The sequence below is a fragment of the Apis dorsata genome, unplaced genomic scaffold, assembly GCF_000469605.1.
Source record: "Apis dorsata unplaced genomic scaffold, Apis dorsata 1.3 scaffold_34, whole genome shotgun sequence".
NCBI classification, from domain to species: Eukaryota; Metazoa; Arthropoda; class Insecta; order Hymenoptera; family Apidae; genus Apis; species Apis dorsata.
In genome coordinates this window covers 212,642-220,000 of record NW_006263336.1, presented here as the reverse complement: position 1 = coordinate 220,000, position 7,359 = coordinate 212,642, and the positions used below count along the sequence as shown (strand labels likewise).

At 26.6% G+C, this 7,359-nt stretch overlaps 1 protein-coding gene across 4 annotated transcripts in view; it reads left to right on the top strand.

Annotated features, from left to right (window-relative positions):
• LOC102671692 (protein rhomboid) overlaps positions 1–7,359 on the top strand; it is a 154,683-nt gene that overhangs the window by 73,194 nt on the left and 74,130 nt on the right. Inside the window, exon 1 of one of the 4 annotated variants that reach the window (XM_031512152.1) lies at positions 4,837–5,324. The exons of the other annotated variants lie outside the window; for them this stretch is intronic. The gene's annotated coding sequence lies outside the window, so the exon portion shown is untranslated. Of the gene's footprint in view, positions 1–4,836; positions 5,325–7,359 lie in introns of those variants that run through there. 4 annotated transcript variants of the gene reach the window in all.

Sequence of the window (7,359 nt, the reverse complement as noted above, 5' to 3'; positions counted from 1 at the left end):
AAGGTGTTTTTAAAACGTTTGCTCAAGCCTTTCGGCCCCTCTCCCTTTTTTTTTTTTTTTTCATCCTCTTTTGAATTTTAAAGCTTAAAGGTTTCATGACGTGAAACTACTCTACCCTCTGGCAAATCATTCCGTATTTTTGCGAGTTTTTTGCGGATTTTGTGGAAAACTTGACTTTGTTTGATGAGATAAAATGGAAGAGAGGAAAGTGGAAGAGGAGGATTTTGTTCTTTGATCGTATTGAGCAACGTTTGAGAAGGTAAAAAGAAAATTTTTATTTTGTCATTTTGATTCTTTGATATATTTCTAAAGGATGTATATAATTTTGTTGAATTTTAGAGAAATGTTGGATATATTATTGGAAATTGAAAGATTTGTAATATCGAAGGTTTAATTTTGTTGAATTAAAAATTTGGAATATAAATCAAGATGTGATAAAGTTAGTAACTTAACGTTACTTGGATCGAATGCAGGCTTTCAACTGAAATCTGGATTAATCCTTGCCAGATCTTACCTGAGATCTAACTTAGTTGAGTTCTAATCCACACCTGATCCAAACCTAACCTACTCTAATCCAGTTGAGGTCATACACCCAACTAAAACCTAATCCCACTCTGTGGAAACCCTAAATAATATCCAAGCTACTTTCTAATTCCTACTAAAATTTATCTCTTTTTTTTTATTATATTTTCTAAAGAACTCAATGAAATATTGAGTTCTAAATAATAGCGCTTAATAAGGGCTTTATTAAAATGTTAATATATATGTTGATAAAAGAAAACTTTGTTGAACTCTTATGATAAAATATAAAAATCTAAAATCGATTTCTTTCTTCTTTAAATATATATTAGAAGCATATAAAAATAATATCATGAAAATTTTAATGAACATGTGTATAATGGAAAAATGAAAGAAACATTTAAAAAAATAATATTTTGCATTCTGCAATAGAAAGTATTTCACCAGCAATCAATTATGTTACAATTCAGACTTATCGTGAACAATATCTCTCTGGTTTCTTCAAGCTTAAAGAGAAGAAGAATATGACTGGTCATTGGATTGATAAATGGGGACCATTTAAAAGGATCTGCGTGCACTTTACATCTAGATTCCTTGGATCCTCTTGCATGGAATATTTCGTTCTCAAATGGCCAGTTACTACTATACTCGACAACCCTTGGAATCACCTCATAAAACAACCATCTTCGAAAATATCGTCTCGTTCGTTGCATCTTTATATTTCTTTTGAATAATACATGTTTGCTTTATTGCGTTTAAAATTTATTAAAATTGATTTATGAATATTAAATCATTCTGTAAGTAATTTTGTTTATCGTTTATTTATTGAACTTTTAAAATAAAATTCATCTGAAGAATTAAACCAGTAAACTGTGCAATTTTGATACAAAAAAAAAAAAACAAGTAAATTGTAAATTGCAAAAAATTTTTTCTATAATATATTTTATATTTATAGAAAAAATATGCAGTAAAAATAAAAGATGTTAATAAAAATAAAACTTCTTTAAACAAAATCTTTGAAAATAAATTATATAAATTAATTTTATATAATAAATCATCAATTAAAAATTCAGATGGATATTATTTTATTATTAAGCTTCTAGAATGATCATACTTATTAAATAATCCAATAAAATTTTATAGAAATCTTCATTCTCATGAAAACGTACGAATCATTAAGAAGAAAAACTGTATCATAAAATTCTTTAGATAGATCAATGTACAACATTTGATGAAAAAGATAGCAATGGAAAGATCGTTCGAAAACTCGCGACATTGCGAGAGGCGAGAATGGTTGCTGTTAACGAGCAGAAAATTGCCAGAAAACACGGTATATCGCGATTTGAAAACTCCCGTGGTGAACAGACGGTGAACCAATATCGTGAATTTCTCGAAACTGGAGCATCGTGCCTGTGAGTTCGATACGCGAGGCTGTTGAAAATTTTCCTGGAGAATTATACCGAAGCTCGTTTTAAACAAAAATCTCCTTCTCGAGTTTTCTGAAATGTCTCGCGTGATCTTTTTTTCTTAAAATTTTTCTAAAATTTATATTAATCTCTTTAATCTTAAATCTCTTCGCGATAAAAATAGCTATATATGGCTATAATATAATCGAAAATGCGAAGCAAGTTTCTGGTAAATATTTGTTTAATTTTTTTGTATAACAATTTAAATTTATAATGTGATTTTTTTTATTTTAAAGGAATTGATATTTGGTTTTTATCGGAATTATAAATTCTTCAAAATATTTTAAAAAGTAAAAGAGAATATTCATTGGAAAAGTTCAAAGAAACAATAAGTTTCTAAAGGAAATATTCGTAAGTAAAATTCGTAATGAAAAATTTTTCAACTCAAATTTGTCGAGTTTAAGGATTGAATTATTAAAAGGTTTTGAAGCATCTAAAATTTAACACAATGTTTTTTTTTAATCACTTTTAATTTAAATAACTCTTGATAGCAATTTTAAAACAATTACTTGAAAAAATTTATATTCTGCTAAATTTTTAAATATTTCAATAATATGTAATAGAAAATCAGTATCTTATTTCTTCGATTCAAATATCCATATTTTTAAAAATCATTCAATATTATTAGTACATATTTAATAATAAATAATAGTATTTTAGCATTTAATATTATTAGTGATTTAATGATTTCGTGATTTATGTATTTTCAATTTTTCCATTTAAAAATATGTACCAATTATCACATTCGAATCGCCGCGTCGAATTCAAATAAAGATCATGTATCGTAAGGGCGGGAAAATTCAAATTGCCCTTAAGTCGCGTGTATTGCGTCTAATTTTGTTCATCCGGCTTTTATTTATTCCATATACATAATTCAATGGCTCGCCAACGGAGGAGAAGCCTGGTCCTGCGGAAAAATTTTCTCCCGAATAAAAAGAAAAGGAATATACCGAGGGACGGTGGAGAGAGGATTTCTCCCTTTAACGCCTGGTAACGGTAGCGAGAAGTCGACAAGAAGGAGCGGACACGAGTGAGATGTAAAATTTAATTTCTACCTAAGAGGGTGGAGGGTTAAGACAGGAAAAAAAAGTAAAAAGCGAGAAACGCTTGGGGGTAGCTTTTGTTTCGCGTTGAGAAAAAGTGTTCTAGTTGTAGGGAAGCCTTCTTTTTTCTTTTTTTTTTTCTTTTGGTTCGTTAGAAAAAGATTCGATTGTTCAAAGGATAATTGAGGGATGGATTTTAAACAGTTTTTTAAAGAAAACGTTATGTTTACGTTGTGCTTGAAATAATAAATTGTTTAATGAGTTGGTTTGTTGTTGGATAAAATTTCTTTGGAAGTGATATTAATTTGTTAAATAAAATTAGAGAATTGGGAAAAAAATTATTTTCGATTGTCGTTTTGTAATAGTAAATAATTGAAATTAATAATGAACGTAAATTAATAATGAAAAAATTCTTTAATATAATTTTTCAAAAACTTAATCATGATTTTTTAATAATAAAAGATAATTATTTTTAATTCATATTCGCAAACAATTAATAATTACTATTAATATATATTCTCAAATATTTCCCAATGAAACAATTCTATCAATAAAACATAAACTATGTTACAATAAAATAATCTGTACCATTTATTTTCTCATGAATTCAATTATCTTGTGCAAAGAATATAATTCTAACAATTCAATTAACATAAATCTACTAAAATCAAATTACAAAGAATCACCGAAAAGACTCTGTCGATAGCTTCCACTGTTCCCCAAATCCCGCCACCCTCGCCAATTTATTTCCAGACAATTTGCGGTTGAAAACAGTTTGATCGCCGAATCCCTCTAATTGCCGCAACAGCGGGGCTGAGATTAATAAAACACAGCTCGTTCCTGTTTCGCTGATTTTCATTTTACGAACCGTGCTCCGCGATTTTTCCGCTCGATTTAAAATGGGGCAACCGGAAATCTTTCCTCTCCCGTTCCATCGATTCGTTCGAGTAATAAGCGATTTATTGCCGGCCAATTATCATAATTGATTTAGAGGGGAATCGACGGAGGGTGGAGAGAAATTTTGGCATCGTTCTGGTTCCTCGTTAATGCATCGTTAATGTAAAAGCTAAATCACTCCCACGGGACATCGCGTGCTTGTTAAGGGAGTCGTTGGTTAGCGATGGGAAAATGATAGATTTTTTTGGTAATGGTAATGGTTAAATTTGATGAAAAGATTCAATTTCTATTTTACTTTATATATTTTGTTTTTAATATTCCTTTTTATTGTTTTATTATTTTTTGATTTTTATAATGATTTAATTTTTATAAGTTATCTTATTCATAGCATAAATTGATTATTGGAAAAAAAATTGAAGAGAGAATTTAAATTATGATTTCATATCTTGTTTCAGCAGATATTTGTTTTGTATGTTTCGTGTAGTTGAAGTATCGATCAATTTTTATAGTGTAAATATAATGAAATATTATTTATTTTTATTTAATTGAAAAAATGGATTTATCTAATTGTTCACATTTATTATTTGAATTTATATAAATTCATTTTTTTTCGATTCGATAGAATCATTGTAAAATTATATGCACCAGTTTTATTCACTAGAATCATACTATTTTAAATTATTCACTAAAATTACTAGAATTTTAAATTAATATATACCATTTCTTATCTCTTTTTCTTCTATCTATAATATTCATTTAAATCTATAATTTTATTCTTTAAAATCAATTGAATCCTTAATAAAAACTATCATACGAAATTATAAAATAAAAATCTATAAAATTTATCTTTTTTTCTTTTATTCACATATTTATTTAAAGCTACGTTTTCATTAGTTTCCACTAGTTCGCTTTTTAAAAATCAACCTTAATAACTTCAAATTAATAGAACAGTTACGGTCTTCAATGGCCGACTAGATCCGTTATAAAAAGTAAATTTTTTCTTGTTTCGTTAAACGAGGATTACAAAGTGTATAACGGAACGAGTGGAAAATTTAATAATCGACTGTTCACAGAAACGATATAACGGGATATCGTAAACGCGATGGAGAGAGAGACTGTAAGAAAGTATGATCTCGAGAAAGGCAAGACTCGATGGTGGGCACGTACGTTTCCTTATTCGCGAGCAAAAGCTTCACGTGAACAACCGTCTAAGATTAGAATCATTCTCGTCGGCACTTTCGTCAATGTAACTTGCAAGAACTGTTATCGTTGAAATTCCACTGAGACGAGAGACGTATACGGTATTGAGGTCCATGAGATCCAATTTTGCGAACCTGAATGGGCTGTTTGGAAAGGAATTTTAAGATGAGCGTTGTATAAAAGGATTATAAGAAGGTAAGTAGTATTTGGGATGTTATGGAAAATTTTCGAAGATGAAACTTTGACTACTTGTAATAGCGGATTATAAGATGTTTGGATTTAGGTTAGATTTTCCATTGAAAAAGATAGTGTTATGGATTAATGAAATAGTTTATAAAAATATGCTTGAGATGTTAGAGGAAGAATTTTTTAAGATGGAAATAGTGTAATTATAATAGTGGATTGTGAAATTTTTGAATTTAGATCAGATTTGTCTATATGGATCATCCAAAAGAATTATGTTGATTATAAATAGTTTGTTATGAGAATATATTTAAGAAATGAAGATAATTTTGTTGATGGATTATGAGATTTAGGTTTAGATTTAGGTTAGATTTTCTTAGGTAAAAATTCTTGTGGATTAATAATGAAGATAGATTATATAGGTAGATTATAAAACCATTGAATTTGGATCAGATTTAGGATTGATTATTTGGATTGAAAAAGATATTGTTCTTGATATTATTTTTGTTCTATTATATGGAGACTGGAATATTGTAGAGAATTTTTTAAAATAAAAAAAGTTATATATAGTAGATCTTTAAATTTGGATCAGGTTTAAAATAGTCTGTTTGAATTGAAAAAGGTAATAATATTGATTATTATAAATTAAGGATTATGAACAAATTTAAGATGTTATGAAAATTTTTTGGAAATTTATTGATAATGAAGCCAGTTATAATAGATTATGAAATCTTTGGAAGAATTGAATAAGATTTGGAATAATCTATTTAAACTGAAAACAAATTAATGTAGTTGACCATTATTTTAGTTTATATGGAAAAAGAATATAGATAAAAATTTATATAAATTTAATTATTATAACTTATTATTATTTGAAAATCTTATCTTTTTATCAATTTTTACTTTAATGTAAGAAATCATAATTTTTTTTTTTCAAAAATAAGAAATATTTCTATTTCTATATCTACAAATTGTAGAAGTCTAATTTAACCTAACCTATATTATTATATTATCGTCAAATAATATTTTATTATTATTCTATCTATAATTTTCGATATAAAAATCTATTTCAAAAGCAAATAAAATTCCAATTAGAAATATTTATGTTATAATTATATATATAATTATTAAATATGAAAGATTAAATATAAATCAATGCAGATAGTGCATCAATTGTATTTCGCAATGTTCTTTCATTTATTTAGAAATATTTGGGAAATCTTTGACCTAGAATGATTCGATATTGCTAAAAGACGAAATAATTGAGAGTTTAACCATTCCAAATGAAATTTTTGTAGAAAATTTCTGATACTTCATTTTGTAACTCGGTAAAATTATATCATTATTTTTGGTCGTTAGTTACATTCGGTTATTAACTATCATAATCTAATTTCCGTAATCTAAAAATTTGTTTCAAATAGCATTGTTATTATGGCCGGAATAATAAAGGAAACATTCCATTAACACGATCCTAAATATTGAAAATTGTTTTTTAAATTCATGGAACAGATAATCCTTTTTCTATTTATATCACTAGTATATTACATTTTAAATTTATAGTAAATTAAAATTATAGAAGTAAATTCGAAATTGGTCGGATTGAAAATAATGATAATTAGATTATTTTATCGTGCATCTGGGAATAATTAAAATTATTTTGATAATAGGAATTGTATAATTTATATTGGTTAAGAAAAATCCCACAGGCAACGGAAATTCTGTCGCGTAATGATAAATGGATATATATATGTGTTAGAATATGGATTCTTCATAAATGAAGAATTTTATTGAAGGTAAACCATTCAAATAGAATGGAAAATATTAAAAATTGAATAAATATTGAATTAAAAATTAGGGTGTATCAACTTTACATATAACATAAAGACAATTTTACTTCACAAAATTAATAAAATATTTATTTCAAAATTTCTTTATTCTTTATTTCTAATTAATTTCATTTATTCGAAAAATTCTTTCGTATACGTTATATCCATTATACTTTATACAAAGTATAAAGTATATTTTTATCCTCTTAAGATACGAAGATAAGA